The sequence below is a fragment of the Ranitomeya variabilis genome, chromosome 3 (genome assembly GCF_051348905.1).
Source record: "Ranitomeya variabilis isolate aRanVar5 chromosome 3, aRanVar5.hap1, whole genome shotgun sequence".
Lineage (NCBI taxonomy): Eukaryota > Metazoa > Chordata > Amphibia > Anura > Dendrobatidae > Ranitomeya > Ranitomeya variabilis.
In genome coordinates this window covers 375,316,516-375,337,782 of record NC_135234.1, presented here as the reverse complement: position 1 = coordinate 375,337,782, position 21,267 = coordinate 375,316,516, and the positions used below count along the sequence as shown (strand labels likewise).

At 48.0% G+C, this 21,267-nt stretch overlaps 60 pseudogenes; all 60 read left to right on the top strand.

Moving 5' to 3' along the window:
* Window positions 1–136: 136 nt before the first annotated feature.
* Window positions 137–314, top strand: LOC143759314 (U2 spliceosomal RNA; annotated as a pseudogene).
* A 175-nt stretch (window positions 315–489) lies between these two features.
* LOC143761675 (U2 spliceosomal RNA) lies at window positions 490–668 on the top strand (annotated as a pseudogene).
* A 174-nt stretch (window positions 669–842) lies between these two features.
* Window positions 843–1,018, top strand: LOC143761428 (U2 spliceosomal RNA; annotated as a pseudogene).
* Window positions 1,019–1,195: 177 nt separating this feature from the next.
* LOC143759312 (U2 spliceosomal RNA) lies at window positions 1,196–1,373 on the top strand (annotated as a pseudogene).
* A 175-nt stretch (window positions 1,374–1,548) lies between these two features.
* LOC143761492 (U2 spliceosomal RNA) lies at window positions 1,549–1,724 on the top strand (annotated as a pseudogene).
* Window positions 1,725–1,901: 177 nt separating this feature from the next.
* On the top strand, window positions 1,902–2,077 carry LOC143761623 (U2 spliceosomal RNA; annotated as a pseudogene).
* Window positions 2,078–2,254: 177 nt separating this feature from the next.
* LOC143763144 (U2 spliceosomal RNA) lies at window positions 2,255–2,430 on the top strand (annotated as a pseudogene).
* Window positions 2,431–2,607: 177 nt separating this feature from the next.
* Window positions 2,608–2,783, top strand: LOC143760534 (U2 spliceosomal RNA; annotated as a pseudogene).
* A 177-nt stretch (window positions 2,784–2,960) lies between these two features.
* LOC143759311 (U2 spliceosomal RNA) lies at window positions 2,961–3,138 on the top strand (annotated as a pseudogene).
* A 175-nt stretch (window positions 3,139–3,313) lies between these two features.
* Window positions 3,314–3,489, top strand: LOC143761693 (U2 spliceosomal RNA; annotated as a pseudogene).
* Window positions 3,490–3,666: 177 nt separating this feature from the next.
* LOC143762740 (U2 spliceosomal RNA) lies at window positions 3,667–3,842 on the top strand (annotated as a pseudogene).
* Window positions 3,843–4,019: 177 nt separating this feature from the next.
* On the top strand, window positions 4,020–4,196 carry LOC143762198 (U2 spliceosomal RNA; annotated as a pseudogene).
* A 176-nt stretch (window positions 4,197–4,372) lies between these two features.
* Window positions 4,373–4,548, top strand: LOC143762139 (U2 spliceosomal RNA; annotated as a pseudogene).
* Window positions 4,549–4,725: 177 nt separating this feature from the next.
* LOC143763020 (U2 spliceosomal RNA) lies at window positions 4,726–4,901 on the top strand (annotated as a pseudogene).
* Window positions 4,902–5,078: 177 nt separating this feature from the next.
* Window positions 5,079–5,254, top strand: LOC143760635 (U2 spliceosomal RNA; annotated as a pseudogene).
* A 177-nt stretch (window positions 5,255–5,431) lies between these two features.
* LOC143760435 (U2 spliceosomal RNA) lies at window positions 5,432–5,607 on the top strand (annotated as a pseudogene).
* Window positions 5,608–5,784: 177 nt separating this feature from the next.
* On the top strand, window positions 5,785–5,963 carry LOC143759261 (U2 spliceosomal RNA; annotated as a pseudogene).
* Window positions 5,964–6,137: 174 nt separating this feature from the next.
* Window positions 6,138–6,313, top strand: LOC143761427 (U2 spliceosomal RNA; annotated as a pseudogene).
* A 177-nt stretch (window positions 6,314–6,490) lies between these two features.
* LOC143762196 (U2 spliceosomal RNA) lies at window positions 6,491–6,667 on the top strand (annotated as a pseudogene).
* A 176-nt stretch (window positions 6,668–6,843) lies between these two features.
* Window positions 6,844–7,019, top strand: LOC143762128 (U2 spliceosomal RNA; annotated as a pseudogene).
* Window positions 7,020–7,196: 177 nt separating this feature from the next.
* On the top strand, window positions 7,197–7,372 carry LOC143761697 (U2 spliceosomal RNA; annotated as a pseudogene).
* A 177-nt stretch (window positions 7,373–7,549) lies between these two features.
* Window positions 7,550–7,725, top strand: LOC143760634 (U2 spliceosomal RNA; annotated as a pseudogene).
* Window positions 7,726–7,902: 177 nt separating this feature from the next.
* LOC143760434 (U2 spliceosomal RNA) lies at window positions 7,903–8,078 on the top strand (annotated as a pseudogene).
* Window positions 8,079–8,255: 177 nt separating this feature from the next.
* On the top strand, window positions 8,256–8,432 carry LOC143762337 (U2 spliceosomal RNA; annotated as a pseudogene).
* Window positions 8,433–8,608: 176 nt separating this feature from the next.
* Window positions 8,609–8,784, top strand: LOC143759338 (U2 spliceosomal RNA; annotated as a pseudogene).
* Window positions 8,785–8,961: 177 nt separating this feature from the next.
* Window positions 8,962–9,138, top strand: LOC143762343 (U2 spliceosomal RNA; annotated as a pseudogene).
* Window positions 9,139–9,314: 176 nt separating this feature from the next.
* Window positions 9,315–9,490, top strand: LOC143759558 (U2 spliceosomal RNA; annotated as a pseudogene).
* Window positions 9,491–9,667: 177 nt separating this feature from the next.
* Window positions 9,668–9,846, top strand: LOC143759816 (U2 spliceosomal RNA; annotated as a pseudogene).
* Window positions 9,847–10,020: 174 nt separating this feature from the next.
* LOC143761426 (U2 spliceosomal RNA) lies at window positions 10,021–10,196 on the top strand (annotated as a pseudogene).
* A 177-nt stretch (window positions 10,197–10,373) lies between these two features.
* LOC143759310 (U2 spliceosomal RNA) lies at window positions 10,374–10,551 on the top strand (annotated as a pseudogene).
* A 175-nt stretch (window positions 10,552–10,726) lies between these two features.
* LOC143761489 (U2 spliceosomal RNA) lies at window positions 10,727–10,902 on the top strand (annotated as a pseudogene).
* Window positions 10,903–11,079: 177 nt separating this feature from the next.
* LOC143761622 (U2 spliceosomal RNA) lies at window positions 11,080–11,255 on the top strand (annotated as a pseudogene).
* Window positions 11,256–11,432: 177 nt separating this feature from the next.
* Window positions 11,433–11,608, top strand: LOC143763143 (U2 spliceosomal RNA; annotated as a pseudogene).
* A 177-nt stretch (window positions 11,609–11,785) lies between these two features.
* Window positions 11,786–11,962, top strand: LOC143759246 (U2 spliceosomal RNA; annotated as a pseudogene).
* Window positions 11,963–12,138: 176 nt separating this feature from the next.
* LOC143760533 (U2 spliceosomal RNA) lies at window positions 12,139–12,314 on the top strand (annotated as a pseudogene).
* Window positions 12,315–12,491: 177 nt separating this feature from the next.
* LOC143759309 (U2 spliceosomal RNA) lies at window positions 12,492–12,669 on the top strand (annotated as a pseudogene).
* Window positions 12,670–12,844: 175 nt separating this feature from the next.
* On the top strand, window positions 12,845–13,020 carry LOC143760116 (U2 spliceosomal RNA; annotated as a pseudogene).
* A 177-nt stretch (window positions 13,021–13,197) lies between these two features.
* LOC143761692 (U2 spliceosomal RNA) lies at window positions 13,198–13,373 on the top strand (annotated as a pseudogene).
* Window positions 13,374–13,550: 177 nt separating this feature from the next.
* Window positions 13,551–13,726, top strand: LOC143762738 (U2 spliceosomal RNA; annotated as a pseudogene).
* A 177-nt stretch (window positions 13,727–13,903) lies between these two features.
* On the top strand, window positions 13,904–14,082 carry LOC143762894 (U2 spliceosomal RNA; annotated as a pseudogene).
* Window positions 14,083–14,256: 174 nt separating this feature from the next.
* LOC143762737 (U2 spliceosomal RNA) lies at window positions 14,257–14,432 on the top strand (annotated as a pseudogene).
* Window positions 14,433–14,609: 177 nt separating this feature from the next.
* Window positions 14,610–14,785, top strand: LOC143762117 (U2 spliceosomal RNA; annotated as a pseudogene).
* Window positions 14,786–14,962: 177 nt separating this feature from the next.
* On the top strand, window positions 14,963–15,138 carry LOC143762925 (U2 spliceosomal RNA; annotated as a pseudogene).
* Window positions 15,139–15,315: 177 nt separating this feature from the next.
* Window positions 15,316–15,491, top strand: LOC143760633 (U2 spliceosomal RNA; annotated as a pseudogene).
* Window positions 15,492–15,668: 177 nt separating this feature from the next.
* LOC143760433 (U2 spliceosomal RNA) lies at window positions 15,669–15,844 on the top strand (annotated as a pseudogene).
* A 177-nt stretch (window positions 15,845–16,021) lies between these two features.
* Window positions 16,022–16,197, top strand: LOC143760432 (U2 spliceosomal RNA; annotated as a pseudogene).
* Window positions 16,198–16,374: 177 nt separating this feature from the next.
* Window positions 16,375–16,550, top strand: LOC143760784 (U2 spliceosomal RNA; annotated as a pseudogene).
* Window positions 16,551–16,727: 177 nt separating this feature from the next.
* Window positions 16,728–16,903, top strand: LOC143762106 (U2 spliceosomal RNA; annotated as a pseudogene).
* A 177-nt stretch (window positions 16,904–17,080) lies between these two features.
* Window positions 17,081–17,256, top strand: LOC143762924 (U2 spliceosomal RNA; annotated as a pseudogene).
* Window positions 17,257–17,433: 177 nt separating this feature from the next.
* LOC143760631 (U2 spliceosomal RNA) lies at window positions 17,434–17,609 on the top strand (annotated as a pseudogene).
* A 177-nt stretch (window positions 17,610–17,786) lies between these two features.
* LOC143760431 (U2 spliceosomal RNA) lies at window positions 17,787–17,962 on the top strand (annotated as a pseudogene).
* Window positions 17,963–18,139: 177 nt separating this feature from the next.
* LOC143759260 (U2 spliceosomal RNA) lies at window positions 18,140–18,318 on the top strand (annotated as a pseudogene).
* Window positions 18,319–18,490: 172 nt separating this feature from the next.
* Window positions 18,491–18,666, top strand: LOC143761425 (U2 spliceosomal RNA; annotated as a pseudogene).
* A 177-nt stretch (window positions 18,667–18,843) lies between these two features.
* On the top strand, window positions 18,844–19,020 carry LOC143762195 (U2 spliceosomal RNA; annotated as a pseudogene).
* A 176-nt stretch (window positions 19,021–19,196) lies between these two features.
* LOC143762094 (U2 spliceosomal RNA) lies at window positions 19,197–19,372 on the top strand (annotated as a pseudogene).
* Window positions 19,373–19,549: 177 nt separating this feature from the next.
* On the top strand, window positions 19,550–19,725 carry LOC143762923 (U2 spliceosomal RNA; annotated as a pseudogene).
* A 177-nt stretch (window positions 19,726–19,902) lies between these two features.
* On the top strand, window positions 19,903–20,078 carry LOC143762542 (U2 spliceosomal RNA; annotated as a pseudogene).
* Window positions 20,079–20,255: 177 nt separating this feature from the next.
* On the top strand, window positions 20,256–20,431 carry LOC143760165 (U2 spliceosomal RNA; annotated as a pseudogene).
* Window positions 20,432–20,608: 177 nt separating this feature from the next.
* On the top strand, window positions 20,609–20,787 carry LOC143761505 (U2 spliceosomal RNA; annotated as a pseudogene).
* A 174-nt stretch (window positions 20,788–20,961) lies between these two features.
* On the top strand, window positions 20,962–21,137 carry LOC143761424 (U2 spliceosomal RNA; annotated as a pseudogene).
* The last annotated feature ends 130 nt before the right edge of the window (window positions 21,138–21,267 follow it).

The following is a 21,267-nucleotide window of genomic DNA, read 5'->3' as shown; positions in this document are numbered from 1 at the left end:
CACCGCAGAACTGTCATCTACAGAGTTTCCAGAGTTTCTGGAAAATGTCTTCCCTGCGGCAATCTTTTGCTATGTCTCCACAGTGGGTTACGGTTGTAGGCCTTGGTGAGGCCTAAGTGGCAAACCATTTCTGATCATCGCTTCTCGGCCAAATGGCTCAAGATCAAGCGTAGTGTCTGTTCTTATCTGATACGTCCCCTATTTGGGGACCATATATTAAATGGATTTTTGGAATACGGAGCTGGAAATGGAGCTTGCTTTGTCGCACGGAACCTTCACATGCTGTCACAATGGGGATGGAGGGTGTGGTTATGCAGATTCAAAACGCGTTGTGCACAGCTTGAACACACGCACACCGCAGAACTGTCATCTACAGAACTTCCAGAGTTTCTGGAAAATGTCTTCCCTGCGGCAATCTTTTGCTATATCTCCACAGTGGGTTTCGGTTGTAGGCCTTGGTGCGGCCCAAGTGGCAAACCATTTCTGATCATCGCTTCTTGGCCAAATGGCTCAAGATCAAGCGTAGAGTCTGTTCTTATCTGATACGTCCCCTATTTGGGGACCATATATTAAATGGATTTTTGGAATAGGGAGCTGGAAATGGAGCTTGCTTTGTCACACGGAACCTTCACGTGCTGTCACAATGGGGATGGAGGGTGTGATAATACAGATTCAAAATGCGTTGTGCACAGCTTGAACACACGCACACCGCAGAACTGTCATCGACAAAGCTTCCAGAGTTTCTGGAAAATGTCTTCCCTGCGGCAATCTTTTGCTATGTCTCCACAGTGGGTTTCGGTTGTAGGCCTTGGTGCGGCCCAAGTGTCAAACCATTTCTGATCATCGTTTCTCGGCCAAATGGCTCAAGATCAAGCGTAGTGTCTGTTCTTATCTGATACGTCCCCTATTTGGGGACCATATATTAAATAGATTTTTGGAATAGGGAGCTGGAAATGGAGCTTGCTTTGTCACACAGAACCTTCACGTGCTGTCACAATGGGGATGGAGGGTGTGGTTATGCAGATTCAAAACGCGTTGTGCACAGCTTGAACACACGCACACCGCAGAACTGTCATCTACAGAGCTTCCAGAGTTTCTGGAAAATGTCTTCCCTGCGGTAATCTTTTGCTATGTCTCCACAGTGGGTTACGGTTGTAGGCCTTGGTGAGGCCTAAGTGGCAAACCATTTCTGATCATCGCTTCTCGGCCAAATGGCTCAAGATCAAGCGTAGTGTCTGTTCTTATCTGATACGTCCCCTATTTGGGGACCATATATTAAATGGATTTTTGGAATACGGAGCTGGAAATGGAGCTTGCTTTGTCGCACGGAACCTTCACATGCTGTCACAATGGGGATGGAGGGTGTGGTTATGCAGATTCAAAACGCGTTGTGCACAGCTTGAACACACGCACACCGCAGAACTGTCATCGACAGAGCTTCCAGAGTTTCTGGAAAATGTCTTCCCTGCGGCAATCTTTTGCTATGTCTCCACAGTGGGTTTCGGTTGTAGGCCTTGGTGCGGCCCAAGTGGCAAACCATTTCTGATCATCGCTTCTTGGCCAAATGGCTCAAGATCAAGCGTAGTGTCTGTTCTTATCTGATACGTCCCCTATTTGGGGACCATATATTAAATAGAATTTTGGAATAGGGAGCTGGAAATGGAGCTTGCTTTGTCGCACGGAACCTTCACGTGCTGTCACAATGGGGATGGAGGGTGTGGTTATGCAGATTCAAAACGCGTTGTGCACAGCTTGAACACACGCACACCGCAGAACTGTCATCTACAGAACTTCCAGAGTTTCTGGAAAATATCTTCCCTGCGGCAATCTTTTGCTATGTCTCCACAGTGGGTTTCGGTTGTAGGCCTTGGTGCGGCCCAAGTGGCAAACCATTTCTGATCATCGCTTCTCGGCCAAATGGCTCAAGATCAAGCGTAGAGTCTGTTCTTATCTGATACGTCCCCTATTTGGGGACCATATATTAAATGGATTTTTGGAATAGGGAGCTGGAAATGGAGCTTGCTTTGTCGCACGGAACCTTCACGTGCTGTCACAATGGGGATGGAGGGTGTGGTTATGTAGATTCGAAACGCGTTGTATACAGCTTGAACACACGCACACCGCAGAACTGTCATCTACAGAGCTTCCAAAGTTTCTGGAAAATGTCTTCCCTGCGGCAATCTTTTGCTATGTCTCCACAGTGGGTTTCGGTTGTAGGCCTTGGTGCGGCCCAAGTGGCAAACCATTTCTGATCATCGCTTCTCGGCCAAATGGGTCAAGATTAAGCGTAGTGTCTGTTCTTATCTGATACATCCCCTATTTGGGGACCATATATTAAATAGATTTTTAGAATAGGGAGCTGGAAATGGAGCTTGCTTTGTCGCATGGAACCTTCACGTGCTGTCACAATGGGGATGGAGGGTGTGGTTATGCAGATTCAAAACGCGTTGTGCACAGCTTGAACACACGCACACCGCAGAACTGTCATCTACAGAGCTTCCAGAGTTTCTGGAAAATGTCTTCCCTGCGGCAATCTTTTGCTATATCTCCACAGTGGGTTTCGGTTGTAGGCCTTGGTGCGGCCCAAGTGGCAAACCATTTCTGATCATAGTTTCTCGGCCAAATGGCTCAAGATCAAGCGTAGTGTCTGTTCTTATCTGATACGTCCCCTATTTGGGGACCATATATTAAATAGATTTTTGGAATAGGGAGCTGGAAATGGAGCTTGCTTTGTCGCACAGAACCTTCACGTGCTGTCACAATGGGGATGGAGGGTGTGGTTATGCAGATTCAAAACGCGTTGAGCACAGCTTGAACACACGCACACCGCAGAACTGTCATCTACAGAGTTTCCAGAGTTTCTGGAAAATGTCTTCCCTGCGGCAATCTTTTGCTATGTCTCCACAGTGGGTTACGGTTGTAGGCCTTGGTGAGGCCTAAGTGGCAAACCATTTCTGATCATCGCTTCTCGGCCAAATGGCTCAAGATCAAGCGTAGTGTCTGTTCTTATCTGATACGTCCCCTATTTGGGGACCATATATTAAATGGATTTTTGGAATACGGAGCTGGAAATGGAGCTTGCTTTGTCGCACGGAACCTTCACATGCTGTCACAATGGGGATGGAGGGTGTGGTTATGCAGATTCAAAACGCGTTGTGCACAGCTTGAACACACGCACACCGCAGAACTGTCATCTACAGAACTTCCAGAGTTTCTGGAAAATGTCTTCCCTGCGGCAATCTTTTGCTATGTCTCCACAGTGGGTTTCGGTTGTAGGCCTTGGTGCGGCCCAAGTGGCAAACCATTTCTGATCATCGCTTCTTGGCCAAATGGCTCAAGATCAAGCGTAGAGTCTGTTCTTATCTGATACGTCCCCTATTTGGGGACCATATATTAAATGGATTTTTGGAATAGGGAGCTGGAAATGGAGCTTGCTTTGTCGCACGGAACCTTCACGTGCTGTCACAATGGGGATGGAGGGTGTGGTTATGTAGATTCGAAACGCGTTGTATACAGCTTGAACACACGCACACCGCAGAACTGTCATCTACAGAGCTTCCAAAGTTTCTGGAAAATGTCTTCCCTGCGGCAATCTTTTGCTATGTCTCCACAGTGGGTTTCGGTTGTAGGCCTTGGTGCTGCCCAAGTGGCAAACCATTTCTGATCATCGCTTCTCGGCCAAATGGCTCAAGATCAAGCGTAGTGTCTGTTCTTATCTGATACATCCCCTATTTGGGGACCATATATTAAATAGATTTTTAGAATAGGGAGCTGGAAATGGAGCTTGCTTTGTCGCATGGAACCTTCACGTGCTGTCACAATGGGGATGGAGGGTGTGGTTATGCAGATTCAAAACGCGTTGTGCACAGCTTGAACACACGCACACCGCAGAACTGTCATCTACAGAGCTTCCAGAGTTTCTGGAAAATGTCTTCCCTGCGGCAATCTTTTGCTATGTCTCCACAGTGGGTTTCGGTTGTAGGCCTTGGTGCGGCCCAAGTGGCAAACCATTTCTGATCATCGCTTCTCGGCCAAATGGCTCAAGATCAAGCGTAGTGTCTGTTCTTATCTGATACGTACCCTATTTGGGGACCATATATTAAATAGATTTTTGGAATAGGGAACTGGAAATGGAGCTTGCTTTGTCGCACGGAACCTTCACTTGCTGTCACAATGGGGATGGAGGGTGTGGTTATGCAGATTCAAAACGCGTTGTGCACAGCTTGAACACACGCACACCACAGAACTGTCATCTACAGAGCTTCCAGAGTTTCTGGAAAATGTCTTCCCTGCGGCAATCTTTTGCTATGTCTCCACAGTGGGTTTCGGTTGTAGGCCTTGGTGCGGCCCAAGTGGCACACCATTTCTGATCATCGCTTCTCGGCCAAATGGCTCAAGATCAAGTGTAGTGTCTGTTCTTATCTGATACGTCCCCTATTTGGGGACCATATATTAAATGGATTTTTGGAATAGGGAGCTGGAAATGGAGCTTGCTTTGTCGCACGGAACCTTCACGTGCTGTCACAATGGGGATGGAGGGTGTGGTTATGCAGATTCGAAACGCGTTGTATACAGCTTGAACACACGCACACCGCAGAACTGTCATCTACAGAGCTTCCAAAGTTTCTGGAAAATGTCTTCCCTGCGGCAATCTTTTGCTATGTCTCCACAGTGGGTTTCGGTTGTAGGCCTTGGTGCGGCCCAAGTGGCAAACCATTTCTGATCATCGCTTCCCGGCCAAATGGCTCAAGATCAAGCGTAGAGTCTGTTCTTATCTGATACATCCCCTATTTGGGGACCATATATTAAATGGATTTTTGGAATGGGGAGCTGGAAATGGAGCTTGCTTTGTCGCACGGAACCTTCACGTGCTGTCACAATGGGGATGGAGGGTGTGGTTATGCAGATTCAAAACGCGTTGTGCACAGCTTGAACACACGCACACCGCAGAACTGTCATCAACAGAGCTTCCAGAGTTTCTGGAAAATGTCTTCCCTGCGGCAATCTTTTGCTATGTCTCCACAGTGGGTTTCGGTTGTAGGCCTTGGGGCGGCCCAAGTGGCAAACCATTTCTGATCATCGCTTCTCGGCCAAATGGCTCAAGATCAAGCGTAGTGTCTGTTCTTATCTGATACGTCCCCTATTTGGGGACCATATATTAAATGGATTTTTGGAATAGGGAGCTGGAAATGGAGCTTGCTTTGTCACACGGAACCTTCACGTGCTGTCACAGTGGGGATGGAGGGTGTGGTTATGCAGATTCGAAACGCGTTGTGCACAGCTTGAACACACGCACACCGCAGAACTGTCATCTACAGAGCTTCCAGAGTTTCTGGAAAATGTCTTCCCTGCGGCAATCTTTTGCTATGTCTCCACAGTGGGTTTCGGTTGTAGGCCTTGGTGCGGCCCAAATGGCAAACCATTTCTGATCATCGCTTCTCGGCCAAATGGCTCAAGATCAAGCGTAGTGTCTGTTCTTATCTGATACGTCCCCTATTTGGGGACCATATATTAAATAGATTTTTGGAATAGGGAGCTGGAAACGGAGCTTGCTTTGTCGCACGGAACCTTCACGTGCTGTCACAATGGGGATGGAGGGTGTGGTTATGCAGATTCAAAACGCGTTGTGCACAGCTTGAACACACGCACACCGCAGAACTGTCATCTACAGAGCTTCCAGAGTTTCTGGAAAATGTCTTCCCTGCGGCAATCTTTTGCTATGTCTCCACAGTGGGTTTCGGTTGTAGGCCTTGGGGCGGCCCAAGTGGCAAACCATTTCTGATCATCGCTTCTCGGCCAAATGGCTCAAGATCAAGCGTAGTGTCTGTTCTTATCTGATACGTCCCCTATTTGGGGACCATATATTAAATGGATTTTTGGAATAGGGAGCTGGAAATGGAGCTTGCTTTGTCACACGGAACCTTCACGTGCTGTCACAATGGGGATGGAGGGTGTGATTATACAGATTCAAAACGCGTTGTGCACAGCTTGAACACACGCACACCGCAGAACTGTCATCGACAAAGCTTCCAGAGTTTCTGGAAAATGTCTTCCCTGCGGCAATCTTTTGCTATGTCTCCACAGTGGGTTTCGGTTGTAGGCCTTGGTGCGGCCCAAGTGGCAAACCATTTCTGATCATCGTTTCTCGGCCAAATGGCTCAAGATCAAGCGTAGTGTCTGTTCTTATCTGATACGTCCCCTATTTGGGGACCATATATTAAATAGATTTTTGGAATAGGGAGCTGGAAATGGAGCTTGCTTTGTCACACAGAACCTTCACGTGCTGTCACAATGGGGATGGAGGGTGTGGTTATGCAGATTCAAAACGCGTTGTGCACAGCTTGAACACACGCACACCGCAGAACTGTCATCTACAGAGCTTCCAGAGTTTCTGGAAAATGTCTTCCCTGCGGTAATCTTTTGCTATGTCTCCACAGTGGGTTACGGTTGTAGGCCTTGGTGAGGCCTAAGTTGCAAACCATTTCTGATCATCGCTTCTCGGCCAAATGGCTCAAGATCAAGCGTAGTGTCTGTTCTTATCTGATACGTACCCTATTTGGGGACCATATATTAAATAGATTTTTGGAATAGGGAACTGGAAATGGAGCTTGCTTTGTCGCACGGAACCTTCACTTGCTGTCACAATGGGGATGGAGGGTGTGGTTATGCAGATTCAAAACGCGTTGTGCACAGCTTGAACACACGCACACCACAGAACTGTCATCTACAGAGCTTCCAGAGTTTCTGGAAAATGTCTTCCCTGCGGCAATCTTTTGCTATGTCTCCACAGTGGGTTTCGGTTGTAGGCCTTGGTGCGGCCCAAGTGGCACACCATTTCTGATCATCGCTTCTCGGCCAAATGGCTCAAGATCAAGTGTAGTGTCTGTTCTTATCTGATACGTCCCCTATTTGGGGACCATATATTAAATGGATTTTTGGAATAGGGAGCTGGAAATGGAGCTTGCTTTGTCGCACGGAACCTTCACGTGCTGTCACAATGGGGATGGAGGGTGTGGTTATGCAGATTCGAAACGCGTTGTATACAGCTTGAACACACGCACACCGCAGAACTGTCATCTACAGAGCTTCCAAAGTTTCTGGAAAATGTCTTCCCTGCGGCAATCTTTTGCTATGTCTCCACAGTGGGTTTCGGTTGTAGGCCTTGGTGCGGCCCAAGTGGCAAACCATTTCTGATCATCGCTTCTTGGCCAAATGGCTCAAGATCAAGCGTAGAGTCTGTTCTTATCTGATACGTCCCCTATTTGGGGACCATATATTAAATGGATTTTTGGAATGGGGAGCTGGAAATGGAGCTTGCTTTGTCGCACGGAACCTTCACGTGCTGTCACAATGGGGATGGAGGGTGTGGTTATGCAGATTCAAAACGCGTTGTGCACAGCTTGAACACACGCACACCGCAGAACTGTCATCAACAGAGCTTCCAGAGTTTCTGGAAAATGTCTTCCCTGCGGCAATCTTTTGCTATGTCTCCACAGTGGGTTTCGGTTGTAGGCCTTGGGGCGGCCCAAGTGGCAAACCATTTCTGATCATCGCTTCTCGGCCAAATGGCTCAAGATCAAGCGTAGTGTCTGTTCTTATCTGATACGTCCCCTATTTGGGGACCATATATTAAATGGATTTTTGGAATAGGGAGCTGGAAATGGAGCTTGCTTTGTCACACGGAACCTTCACGTGCTGTCACAGTGGGGATGGAGGGTGTGGTTATGCAGATTCGAAACGCGTTGTGCACAGCTTGAACACACGCACACCGCAGAACTGTCATCTACAGAGCTTCCAGAGTTTCTGGAAAATGTCTTCCCTGCGGCAATCTTTTGCTATGTCTCCACAGTGGGTTTCGGTTGTAGGCCTTGGTGCGGCCCAAATGGCAAACCATTTCTGATCATCGCTTCTCGGCCAAATGGCTCAAGATCAAGCGTAGTGTCTGTTCTTATCTGATACGTCCCCTATTTGGGGACCATATATTAAATAGATTTTTGGAATAGGGAGCTGGAAACGGAGCTTGCTTTGTCGCACGGAACCTTCACGTGCTGTCACAATGGGGATGGAGGGTGTGGTTATGCAGATTCAAAACGCGTTGTGCACAGCTTGAACACACGCACACCGCAGAACTGTCATCTACAGAGCTTCCAGAGTTTCTGGAAAATGTCTTCCCTGCGGCAATCTTTTGCTATGTCTCCACAGTGGGTTTCGGTTGTAGGCCTTGGGGCGGCCCAAGTGGCAAACCATTTCTGATCATCGCTTCTCGGCCAAATGGCTCAAGATCAAGCGTAGTGTCTGTTCTTATCTGATACGTACCCTATTTGGGGACCATATATTAAATAGATTTTTGGAGTAGGGAACTGGAAATGGAGCTTGCTTTGTCGCACGGAACCTTCACTTGCTGTCACAATGGGGATGGAGGGTGTGGTTATGCAGATTTAAAACGCATTGTGCACAGCTTGAACACACGCACACCGCAGAACTGTCATCGACAGAGCTTCCAGAGTTTCTAGAAAATGTCTTCCCTGCGGCAATCTTTTGCTATGTCTCCACAGTGGGTTTCGGTTGTAGGCCTTGGGGCGGCCCAAGTGGCAAACCATTTCTGATCATCGCTTCTCGGCCAAATGGCTCAAGATCAAGCGTAGTGTCTGTTCTTATCTGATACGTCCCCTATTTGGGGACCATATATTAAATAGATTTTTGGAATAGGGAGCTGGAAATGGAGCTTGCTTTGTCGCACAGAACCTTCACGTGCTGTCACAATGGGGATGGAGGGTGTGGTTATGCAGATTCAAAACGCGTTGTGCACAGCTTGAACACACGCACACCGCAGAACTGTCATCTACAGAGCTTCCAGAGTTTCTGGAAAATGTCTTCCCTGCGGCAATCTTTTGCTATGTCTCCACAGTGGGTTTCGGTTGTAGGCCTTGGTGCGGCCCAAGTGGCAAACCATTTCTGATCATCGCTTCTCGGCCAAATGGCTCAAGATCAAGCGTAGTGTCTGTTCTTATCTGATACGTACCCTATTTGGGGACCATATATTAAATAGATTTTTGGAATAGGGAACTGGAAATGGAGCTTGCTTTGTCACACGGAACCTTCACTTGCTGTCACAATGGGAATGGAGGGTGTGGTTATGCAGATTCAAAACGCATTGTGCACAGCTTGAACACACGCACACCGCAGAACTGTCATCTACAGAGCTTCCAGAGTTTCTGGAAAATGTCTTCCCTGCGGCAATCTTTTGCTATGTCTCCACAGTGGGTTTCGGTTGTAGGCCTTGGTGCGGCCCAAGTGGCACACCATTTCTGATCATCGCTTCTCGGCCAAATGGCTCAAGATCAAGCGTAGTGTCTGTTCTTATCTGATACGTCCCCTATTTGGGGACCATATATTAAATGGATTTTTGGAATAGGGAGCTGGAAATGGAGCTTGCTTTGTCGCACGGTACCTTCACGTGCTGTCACAATGGGGATGGAGGGTGTGGTTATGCAGATTCAAAACGCGTTGTGCACAGCTTGAACACACGCACACCGCAGAACTGTCATCGACAGAGCTTCCAGAGTTTCTGGAAAATGTCTTCCCTGCGGCAATCTTTTGCTATGTCTCCACAGTGGGTTTCGGTTGTAGGCCTTGGGGCGGCCCAAGTGGCAAACCATTTCTGATCATCGCTTCTCGGCCAAATGGCTCAAGATCAAGCGTAGTGTCTGTTCTTATCTGATACGTCCCCTATTTGGGGACCATATATTAAATGGATTTTTGGAATAGGGAGCTGGAAATGGAGCTTGCTTTGTCACACGGAACCTTCACGTGCTGTCACAATGGGGATGGAGGGTGTGATAATACAGATTCAAAATGCGTTGTGCACAGCTTGAACACACGCACACCGCAGAACTGTCATCGACAAAGCTTCCAGAGTTTCTGGAAAATGTCTTCCCTGCGGCAATCTTTTGCTATGTCTCCACAGTGGGTTTCGGTTGTAGGCCTTGGTGCGGCCCAAGTGGCAAACCATTTCTGATCATCGTTTCTCGGCCAAATGGCTCAAGATCAAGCGTAGTGTCTGTTCTTATCTGATACGTCCCCTATTTGGGGACCATATATTAAATAGATTTTTGGAATAGGGAGCTGGAAATGGAGCTTGCTTTGTCACACAGAACCTTCACGTGCTGTCACAATGGGGATGGAGGGTGTGGTTATGCAGATTCAAAACGCGTTGTGCACAGCTTGAACACACGCACACCGCAGAACTGTCATCTACAGAGCTTCCAGAGTTTCTGGAAAATGTCTTCCCTGCGGTAATCTTTTGCTATGTCTCCACAGTGGGTTACGGTTGTAGGCCTTGGTGAGGCCTAAGTGGCAAACCATTTCTGATCATCGCTTCTCGGCCAAATGGCTCAAGATCAAGCGTAGTGTCTGTTCTTATCTGATACGTCCCCTATTTGGGGACCATATATTAAATGGATTTTTGGAATACGGAGCTGGAAATGGAGCTTGCTTTGTCGCACGGAACCTTCACATGCTGTCACAATGGGGATGGAGGGTGTGGTTATGCAGATTCAAAACGCGTTGTGCACAGCTTGAACACACGCACACCGCAGAACTGTCATCGACAGAGCTTCCAGAGTTTCTGGAAAATGTCTTCCCTGCGGCAATCTTTTGCTATGTCTCCACAGTGGGTTTCGGTTGTAGGCCTTGGTGCGGCCCAAGTGGCAAACCATTTCTGATCATCGCTTCTTGGCCAAATGGCTCAAGATCAAGCGTAGTGTCTGTTCTTATCTGATACGTCCCCTATTTGGGGACCATATATTAAATAGAATTTTGGAATAGGGAGCTGGAAATGGAGCTTGCTTTGTCGCACGGAACCTTCACGTGCTGTCACAATGGGGATGGAGGGTGTGGTTATGCAGATTCAAAACGCGTTGTGCACAGCTTGAACACACGCACACCGCAGAACTGTCATCTACAGAACTTCCAGAGTTTCTGGAAAATATCTTCCCTGCGGCAATCTTTTGCTATGTCTCCACAGTGGGTTTCGGTTGTAGGCCTTGGTGCGGCCCAAGTGGCAAACCATTTCTGATCATCGCTTCTCGGCCAAATGGCTCAAGATCAAGCGTAGAGTCTGTTCTTATCTGATACGTCCCCTATTTGGGGACCATATATTAAATGGATTTTTGGAATAGGGAGCTGGAAATGGAGCTTGCTTTGTCGCACGGAACCTTCACGTGCTGTCACAATGGGGATGGAGGGTGTGGTTATGTAGATTCGAAACGCGTTGTATACAGCTTGAACACACGCACACCGCAGAACTGTCATCTACAGAGCTTCCAAAGTTTCTGGAAAATGTCTTCCCTGCGGCAATCTTTTGCTATGTCTCCACAGTGGGTTTCGGTTGTAGGCCTTGGTGCGGCCCAAGTGGCAAACCATTTCTGATCATCGCTTCTCGGCCAAATGGGTCAAGATTAAGCGTAGTGTCTGTTCTTATCTGATACATCCCCTATTTGGGGACCATATATTAAATAGATTTTTAGAATAGGGAGCTGGAAATGGAGCTTGCTTTGTCGCATGGAACCTTCACGTGCTGTCACAATGGGGATGGAGGGTGTGGTTATGCAGATTCAAAACGCGTTGTGCACAGCTTGAACACACGCACACCGCAGAACTGTCATCTACAGAGCTTCCAGAGTTTCTGGAAAATGTCTTCCCTGCGGCAATCTTTTGCTATGTCTCCACAGTGGGTTTCGGTTGTAGGCCTTGGTGCGGCCCAAGTGGCAAACCATTTCTGATCATCGCTTCTCGGCCAAATGGCTCAAGATCAAGCGTAGTGTCTGTTCTTATCTGATACGTCCCCTATTTGGGGACCATATATTAAATAGATTTTTGGAATAGGGAACTGGAAATGGAGCTTGCTTTGTCGCACGGAACCTTCACTTGCTGTCACAATGGGGATGGAGGGTGTGGTTATGCAGATTCAAAACGCGTTGTGCACAGCTTGAACACACGCACACCGCAGAACTGTCATCTACAGTGCTTCCAGAGTTTCTGGAAAATGTCTTCCCTGCGGCAATCTTTTGCTATGTCTCCACAGTGGGTTTCGGTTGTAGGCCTTGGTGCGGCCCAAGTGGCAAACCATTTCTGATCATAGTTTCTCGGCCAAATGGCTCAAGATCAAGCGTAGTGTCTGTTCTTATCTGATACGTCCCCTATTTGGGGACCATATATTAAATAGATTTTTGGAATAGGGAGCTGGAAATGGAGCTTGCTTTGTCGCACAGAACCTTCACGTGCTGTCACAATGGGGATGGAGGGTGTGGTTATGCAGATTCAAAACGCGTTGAGCACAGCTTGAACACACGCACACCGCAGAACTGTCATCTACAGAGTTTCCAGAGTTTCTGGAAAATGTCTTCCCTGCGGCAATCTTTTGCTATGTCTCCACAGTGGGTTACGGTTGTAGGCCTTGGTGAGGCCTAAGTGGCAAACCATTTCTGATCATCGCTTCTCGGCCAAATGGCTCAAGATCAAGCGTAGTGTCTGTTCTTATCTGATACGTCCCCTATTTGGGGACCATATATTAAATGGATTTTTGGAATACGGAGCTGGAAATGGAGCTTGCTTTGTCGCACGGAACCTTCACATGCTGTCACAATGGGGATGGAGGGTGTGGTTATGCAGATTCAAAACGCGTTGTGCACAGCTTGAACACACGCACACCGCAGAACTGTCACCGACAGAGCTTCCAGAGTTTCTGGAAAATGTCTTCCCTGCGGTAATCTTTTGCTATGTCTCCACAGTGGGTTTCGGTTGTAGGCCTTGGTGCGGCCCAAGTGGCAAACCATTTCTGATCATCGCTTCTTGGCCAAATGGCTCAAGATCAAGCGTAGTGTCTGTTCTTATCTGATACGTCCCCTATTTGGGGACCATATATTAAATAGATTTTTGGAATAGGGAGCTGGAAATGGAGCTTGCTTTGTCGCACGGAACCTTCACGTGCTGTCACAATGGGGATGGAGGGTGTGGTTATGCAGATTCAAAACGCGTTGTGCACAGCTTGAACACACGCACACCGCAGAACTGTCATCTACAGAACTTCCAGAGTTTCTGGAAAATGTCTTCCCTGCGGCAATCTTTTGCTATGTCTCCACAGTGGGTTTCGGTTGTAGGCCTTGGTGCGGCCCAAGTGGCAAACCATTTCTGATCATCGCTTCTTGGCCAAATGGCTCAAGATCAAGCGTAGAGTCTGTTCTTATCTGATACGTCCCCTATTTGGGGACCATATATTAAATGGATTTTTGGAATAGGGAGCTGGAAATGGAGCTTGCTTTGTCGCACGGAACCTTCACGTGCTGTCACAATGGGGATGGAGGGTGTGGTTATGTAGATTCGAAACGCGTTGTATACAGCTTGAACACACGCACACCGCAGAACTGTCATCTACAGAGCTTCCAAAGTTTCTGGAAAATGTCTTCCCTGCGGCAATCTTTTGCTATGTCTCCACAGTGGGTTTCGGTTGTAGGCCTTGGTGCTGCCCAAGTGGCAAACCATTTCTGATCATCGCTTCTCGGCCAAATGGCTCAAGATCAAGCGTAGTGTCTGTTCTTATCTGATACATCCCCTATTTGGGGACCATATATTAAATAGATTTTTAGAATAGGGAGCTGGAAATGGAGCTTGCTTTGTCGCATGGAACCTTCACGTGCTGTCACAATGGGGATGGAGGGTGTGGTTATGCAGATTCAAAACGCGTTGTGCACAGCTTGAACACACGCACACCGCAGAACTGTCATCTACAGAGCTTCCAGAGTTTCTGGAAAATGTCTTCCCTGCGGCAATCTTTTGCTATGTCTCCACAGTGGGTTTCGGTTGTAGGCCTTGGTGCGGCCCAAGTGGCAAACCATTTCTGATCATCGCTTCTCGGCCAAATGGCTCAAGATCAAGCGTAGTGTCTGTTCTTATCTGATACGTACCCTATTTGGGGACCATATATTAAATAGATTTTTGGAATAGGGAACTGGAAATGGAGCTTGCTTTGTCGCACGGAACCTTCACGTGCTGTCACAATGGGGATGGAGGGTGTGGTTATGCAGATTCAAAACGCGTTGTGCACAGCTTGAACACACGCACACCGCAGAACTGTCATCTACAGAGCTTCCAGAGTTTCTGGAAAATGTCTTCCCTGCGGCAATCTTTTGCTATGTCTCCACAGTGGGTTTCGGTTGTAGGCCTTGGTGCTGCCCAAGTGGCAAACCATTTCTGATCATCGCTTCTCGGCCAAATGGCTCAAGATCAAGCGTAGTGTCTGTTCTTATCTGATACATCCCCTATTTGGGGACCATATATTAAATAGATTTTTAGAATAGGGAGCTGGAAATGGAGCTTGCTTTGTCGCATGGAACCTTCACGTGCTGTCACAATGGGGATGGAGGGTGTGGTTATGCAGATTCAAAACGCGTTGTGCACAGCTTGAACACACGCACACCACAGAACTGTCATCTACAGAGCTTCCAGAGTTTCTGGAAAATGTCTTCCCTGCGGCAATCTTTTGCTATGTCTCCACAGTGGGTTTCGGTTGTAGGCCTTGGTGCGGCCCAAGTGGCACACCATTTCTGATCATCGCTTCTCGGCCAAATGGCTCAAGATCAAGTGTAGTGTCTGTTCTTATCTGATACGTCCCCTATTTGGGGACCATATATTAAATGGATTTTTGGAATAGGGAGCTGGAAATGGAGCTTGCTTTGTCGCACGGAACCTTCACGTGCTGTCACAATGGGGATGGAGGGTGTGGTTATGCAGATTCGAAACGCGTTGTATACAGCTTGAACACACGCACACCGCAGAACTGTCATCTACAGAGCTTCCAAAGTTTCTGGAAAATGTCTTCCCTGCGGCAATCTTTTGCTATGTCTCCACAGTGGGTTTCGGTTGTAGGCCTTGGTGCGGCCCAAGTGGCAAACCATTTCTGATCATCGCTTCCCGGCCAAATGGCTCAAGATCAAGCGTAGAGTCTGTTCTTATCTGATACGTCCCCTATTTGGGGACCATATATTAAATGGATTTTTGGAATGGGGAGCTGGAAATGGAGCTTGCTTTGTCGCACGGAACCTTCACGTGCTGTCACAATGGGGATGGAGGGTGTGGTTATGCAGATTCAAAACGCGTTGTGCACAGCTTGAACACACGCACACCGCAGAACTGTCATCAACAGAGCTTCCAGAGTTTCTGGAAAATGTCTTCCCTGCGGCAATCTTTTGCTATGTCTCCACAGTGGGTTTCGGTTGTAGGCCTTGGGGCGGCCCAAGTGGCAAACCATTTCTGATCATCGCTTCTCGGCCAAATGGCTCAAGATCAAGCGTAGTGTCTGTTCTTATCTGATACGTCCCCTATTTGGGGACCATATATTAAATGGATTTTTGGAATAGGGAGCTGGAAATGGAGCTTGCTTTGTCACACGGAACCTTCACGTGCTGTCACAGTGGGGATGGAGGGTGTGGTTATGCAGATTCGAAACGCGTTGTGCACAGCTTGAACACACGCACACCGCAGAACTGTCATCTACAGAGCTTCCAGAGTTTCTGGAAAATGTCTTCCCTGCGGCAATCTTTTGCTATGTCTCCACAGTGGGTTTCGGTTGTAGGCCTTGGTGCGGCCCAAATGGCAAACCATTTCTGATCATCGCTTCTCGGCCAAATGGCTCAAGATCAAGCGTAGTGTCTGTTCTTATCTGATACGTCCCCTATTTGGGGACCATATATTAAATAGATTTTTGGAATAGGGAGCTGGAAACGGAGCTTGCTTTGTCGCACGGAACCTTCACGTGCTGTCACAATGGGGATGGAGGGTGTGGTTATGCAGATTCAAAACGCGTTGTGCACAGCTTGAACACACGCACACCGCAGAACTGTCATCTACAGAGCTTCCAGAGTTTCTGGAAAATGTCTTCCCTGCGGCAATCTTTTGCTATGTCTCCACAGTGGGTTTCGGTTGTAGGCCTTGGGGCGGCCCAAGTGGCAAACCATTTCTGATCATCGCTTCTCGGCCAAATGGCTCAAGATCAAGCGTAGTGTCTGTTCTTATCTGATACGTCCCCTATTTGGGGACCATATATTAAATAGATTTTTGGAATAGGGAGCTGGAAACGGAGCTTGCTTTGTCGCACGGAACCTTCACGTGCTGTCACAATGGGGATGGAGGGTGTGGTTATGCAGATTCAAAACGCGTTGTGCACAGCTTGAACACACGCACACCGCAGAACTGTCATCTACAGAGCTTCCAGAGTTTCTGGAAAATGTCTTCCCTGCGGCAATCTTTTGCTATGTCTCCACAGTGGGTTTCGGTTGTAGGCCTTGGGGCGGCCCAAGTGGCAAACCATTTCTGATCATCGCTTCTCGGCCAAATGGCTCAAGATCAAGCGTAGTGTCTGTTCTTATCTGATACGTCCCCTATTTGGGGACCATATATTAAATGGATTTTTGGAATAGGGAGCTGGAAATGGAGCTTGCTTTGTCACACGGAACCTTCACGTGCTGTCACAATGGGGATGGAGGGTGTGGTTATGCAGATTCAAAACGCGTTGTGCACAGCTTGAACACACGCACACCACAGAACTGTCATCTACAGAGCTTCCAGAGTTTCTGGAAAATGTCTTCCCTGCGGCAATCTTTTGCTATGTCTCCACAGTGGGTTTCGGTTGTAGGCCTTGGTGCGGCCCAAGTGGCACACCATTTCTGATCATCGCTTCTCGGCCAAATGGCTCAAGATCAAGTGTAGTGTCTGTTCTTATCTGATACGTCCCCTATTTGGGGACCATATATTAAATGGATTTTTGGAATAGGGAGCTGGAAATGGAGCTTGCTTTGTCGCACGGAACCTTCACGTGCTGTCACAATGGGGATGGAGGGTGTGGTTATGCAGATTCGAAACGCGTTGTATACAGCTTGAACACACGCACACCGCAGAACTGTCATCTACAGAGCTTCCAAAGTTTCTGGAAAATGTCTTCCCTGCGGCAATCTTTTGCTATGTCTCCACAGTGGGTTTCGGTTGTAGGCCTTGGTGCGGCCCAAGTGGCAAACCATTTCTGATCATCGCTTCCCGGCCAAATGGCTCAAGATCAAGCGTAGAGTCTGTTCTTATCTGATACGTCCCCTATTTGGGGACCATATATTAAATGGATTTTTGGAATGGGGAGCTGGAAATGGAGCTTGCTTTGTCGCACGGAACCTTCACGTGCTGTCACAATGGGGATGGAGGGTGTGGTTATGCAGATTCAAAACGCGTTGTGCACAGCTTGAACACACGCACACCGCAGAACTGTCATCAACAGAGCTTCCAGAGTTTCTGGAAAATGTCTTCCCTGCGGCAATCTTTTGCTATGTCTCCACAGTGGGTTTCGGTTGTAGGCCTTGGGGCGGCCCAAGTGGCAAACCATTTCTGATCATCGCTTCTCGGCCAAATGGCTCAAGATCAAGCGTAGTGTCTGTTCTTATCTGATACGTCCCCTATTTGGGGACCATATATTAAATGGATTTTTGGAATAGGGAGCTGGAAATGGAGCTTGCTTTGTCACACGGAACCTTCACGTGCTGTCACAGTGGGGATGGAGGGTGTGGTTATGCAGATTCGAAACGCGTTGTGCACAGCTTGAACACACGCACACCGCAGAACTGTCATCTACAGAGCTTCCAGAGTTTCTGGAAAATGTCTTCCCTGCGGCAATCTTTTGCTATGTCTCCACAGTGGGTTTCGGTTGTAGGCCTTGGTGCGGCCCAAATGGCAAACCATTTCTGATCATCGCTTCTCGGCCAAATGGCTCAAGATCAAGCGTAGTGTCTGTTCTTATCTGATACGTCCCCTATTTGGGGACCATATATTAAATAGATTTTTGGAATAGGGAGCTGGAAACGGAGCTTGCTTTGTCGCACGGAACCTTCACGTGCTGTCACAATGGGGATGGAGGGTGTGGTTATGCAGATTCAAAACGCGTTGTGCACAGCTTGAACACACGCACACCGCAGAACTGTCATCTACAGAGCTTCCAGAGTTTCTGGAAAATGTCTTCCCTGCGGCAATCTTTTGCTATGTCTCCACAGTGGGTTTCGGTTGTAGGCCTTGGGGCGGCCCAAGTGGCAAACCATTTCTGATCATCGCTTCTCGGCCAAATGGCTCAAGATCAAGCGTAGTGTCTGTTCTTATCTGATACGTCCCCTATTTGGGGACCATATATTAAATGGATTTTTGGAATAGGGAGCTGGAAATGGAGCTTGCTTTGTCACACGGAACCTTCACGTGCTGTCACAATGGGGATGGAGGGTGTGATTATACAGATTCAAAACGCGTTGTACACAGCTTGAACACACGCACACCGCAGAACTGTCATCGACAAAGCTTCCAGAGTTTCTGGAAAATGTCTTCCCTGCGGCAATCTTTTGCTGTCTCCACAGTGGGTTTCGGTTGTAGGCCTTGGTGCGGCCCAAGTGGCAAACCATTTCTGATCATCGTTTCTCGGCCAAATGGCTCAAGATCAAGCGTAGTGTCTGTTCTTATCTGATACGTCCCCTATTTGGGGACCATATATTAAATAGATTTTTGGAATAGGGAGCTGGAAATGGAGCTTGCTTTGTCACACAGAACCTTCACGTGCTGTCACAATGGGGATGGAGGGTGTGGTTATGCAGATTCAAAACGCGTTGTGCACAGCTTGAACACACGCACACCGCAGAACTGTCATCTACAGAGCTTCCAGAGTTTCTGGAAAATGTCTTCCCTGCGGTAATCTTTTGCTATGTCTCCACAGTGGGTTACGGTTGTAGGCCTTGGTGAGGCCTAAGTGGCAAACCATTTCTGATCATCGCTTCTCGGCCAAATGGCTCAAGATCAAGCGTAGTGTCTGTTCTTATCTGATACGTACCCTATTTGGGGACCATATATTAAATAGATTTTTGGAATAGGGAACTGGAAATGGAGCTTGCTTTGTCGCACGGAACCTTCACTTGCTGTCACAATGGGGATGGAGGGTGTGGTTATGCAGATTCAAAACGCGTTGTGCACAGCTTGAACACACGCACACCACAGAACTGTCATCTACAGAGCTTCCAGAGTTTCTGGAAAATGTCTTCCCTGCGGCAATCTTTTGCTATGTCTCCACAGTGGGTTTCGGTTGTAGGCCTTGGTGCGGCCCAAGTGGCACACCATTTCTGATCATCGCTTCTCGGCCAAATGGCTCAAGATCAAGTGTAGTGTCTGTTCTTATCTGATACGTCCCCTATTTGGGGACCATATATTAAATGGATTTTTGGAATAGGGAGCTGGAAATGGAGCTTGCTTTGTCGCACGGAACCTTCACGTGCTGTCACAATGGGGATGGAGGGTGTGGTTATGCAGATTCGAAACGCGTTGTATACAGCTTGAACACACGCACACCGCAGAACTGTCATCTACAGAGCTTCCAAAGTTTCTGGAAAATGTCTTCCCTGCGGCAATCTTTTGCTATGTCTCCACAGTGGGTTTCGGTTGTAGGCCTTGGTGCGGCCCAAGTGGCAAACCATTTCTGATCATCGCTTCCCGGCCAAATGGCTCAAGATCAAGCGTAGAGTCTGTTCTTATCTGATACGTCCCCTATTTGGGGACCATATATTAAATGGATTTTTGGAATGGGGAGCTGGAAATGGAGCTTGCTTTGTCGCACGGAACCTTCACGTGCTGTCACAATGGGGATGGAGGGTGTGGTTATGCAGATTCAAAACGCGTTGTGCACAGCTTGAACACACGCACACCGCAGAACTGTCATCAACAGAGCTTCCAGAGTTTCTGGAAAATGTCTTCCCTGCGGCAATCTTTTGCTATGTCTCCACAGTGGGTTTCGGTTGTAGGCCTTGGGGCGGCCCAAGTGGCAAACCATTTCTGATCATCGCTTCTCGGCCAAATGGCTCAAGATCAAGCGTTGTGTCTGTTCTTATCTGATACGTCCCCTATTTGGGGACCATATATTAAATGGATTTTTGGAATAGGGAGCTGGAAATGGAGCTTGCTTTGTCACACGGAACCTTCACGTGCTGTCACAGTGGGGATGGAGGGTGTGGTTATGCAGATTCGAAACGCGTTGTGCACAGCTTGAACACACGCACACCGCAGAACTGTCATCTACAGAGCTTCCAGAGTTTCTGGAAAATGTCTTCCCTGCGGCAATCTTTTGCTATGTCTCCACAGTGGGTTTCGGTTGTAGGCCTTGGTGCGGCCCAAATGGCAAACCATTTCTGATCATCGCTTCTCGGCCAAATGGCTCAAGATCAAGCGTAGTGTCTGTTCTTATCTGATACGTCCCCTATTTGGGGACCATATATTAAATAGATTTTTGGAATAGGGAGCTGGAAACGGAGCTTGCTTTGTGGCACGGAACCTTCACGTGCTGTCACAATGGGGATGGAGGGTGTGGTTATGCAGATTCAAAACGCGTTGTGCACAGCTTGAACACACGCACACCGCAGAACTGTCATCTACAGAGCTTCCAGAGTTTCTGGAAAATGTCTTCCCTGCGGCAATCTTTTGCTATGTCTCCACAGTGGGTTTCGGTTGTAGGCCTTGGGGCGGCCCAAGTGGCAAACCATTTCTGATCATCGCTTCTCGGCCAAATGGCTCAAGATCAAGCATAGTGTCTGTTCTTATCTGATACGTCCCCTATTTGGGGACCATATATTAAATGGATTTTTGGAATAGGGAGCTGGAAATGGAGCTTGCTTTGTCACACGGAACCTTCACGTGCTGTCACAATGGGGATGGAGGGTGTGATTATACAGATTCAAAACGCGTTGTACACAGCTTGAACACACGCACACCGCAGAACTGTCATCGACAAAGCTTCCAGAGTTTCTGGAAAATGTCTTCCCTGCGGCAATCTTTTGCTATGTCTCCACAGTGGGTTTCGGTTGTAGGCCTTGGTGCGGCCCAAGTGGCAAACCATTTCTGATCATCGTTTCTCGGCCAAATGGCTCAAGATCAAGCGTAGTGTCTGTTCTTATCTGATACGTCCCCTATTTGGGGACCATATATTAAATAGATTTTTGGAATAGGGAGCTGGAAATGGAGCTTGCTTTGTCACACAGAACCTTCACGTGCTGTCACAATGGGGATGGAGGGTGTGGTTATGCAGATTCAAAACGCGTTGTGCACAGCTTGAACACACGCACACCGCAGAACTGTCATCTACAGAGCTTCCAGAGTTTCTGGAAAATGTCTTCCCTGCGGTAATCTTTTGCTATGTCTCCACAGTGGGTT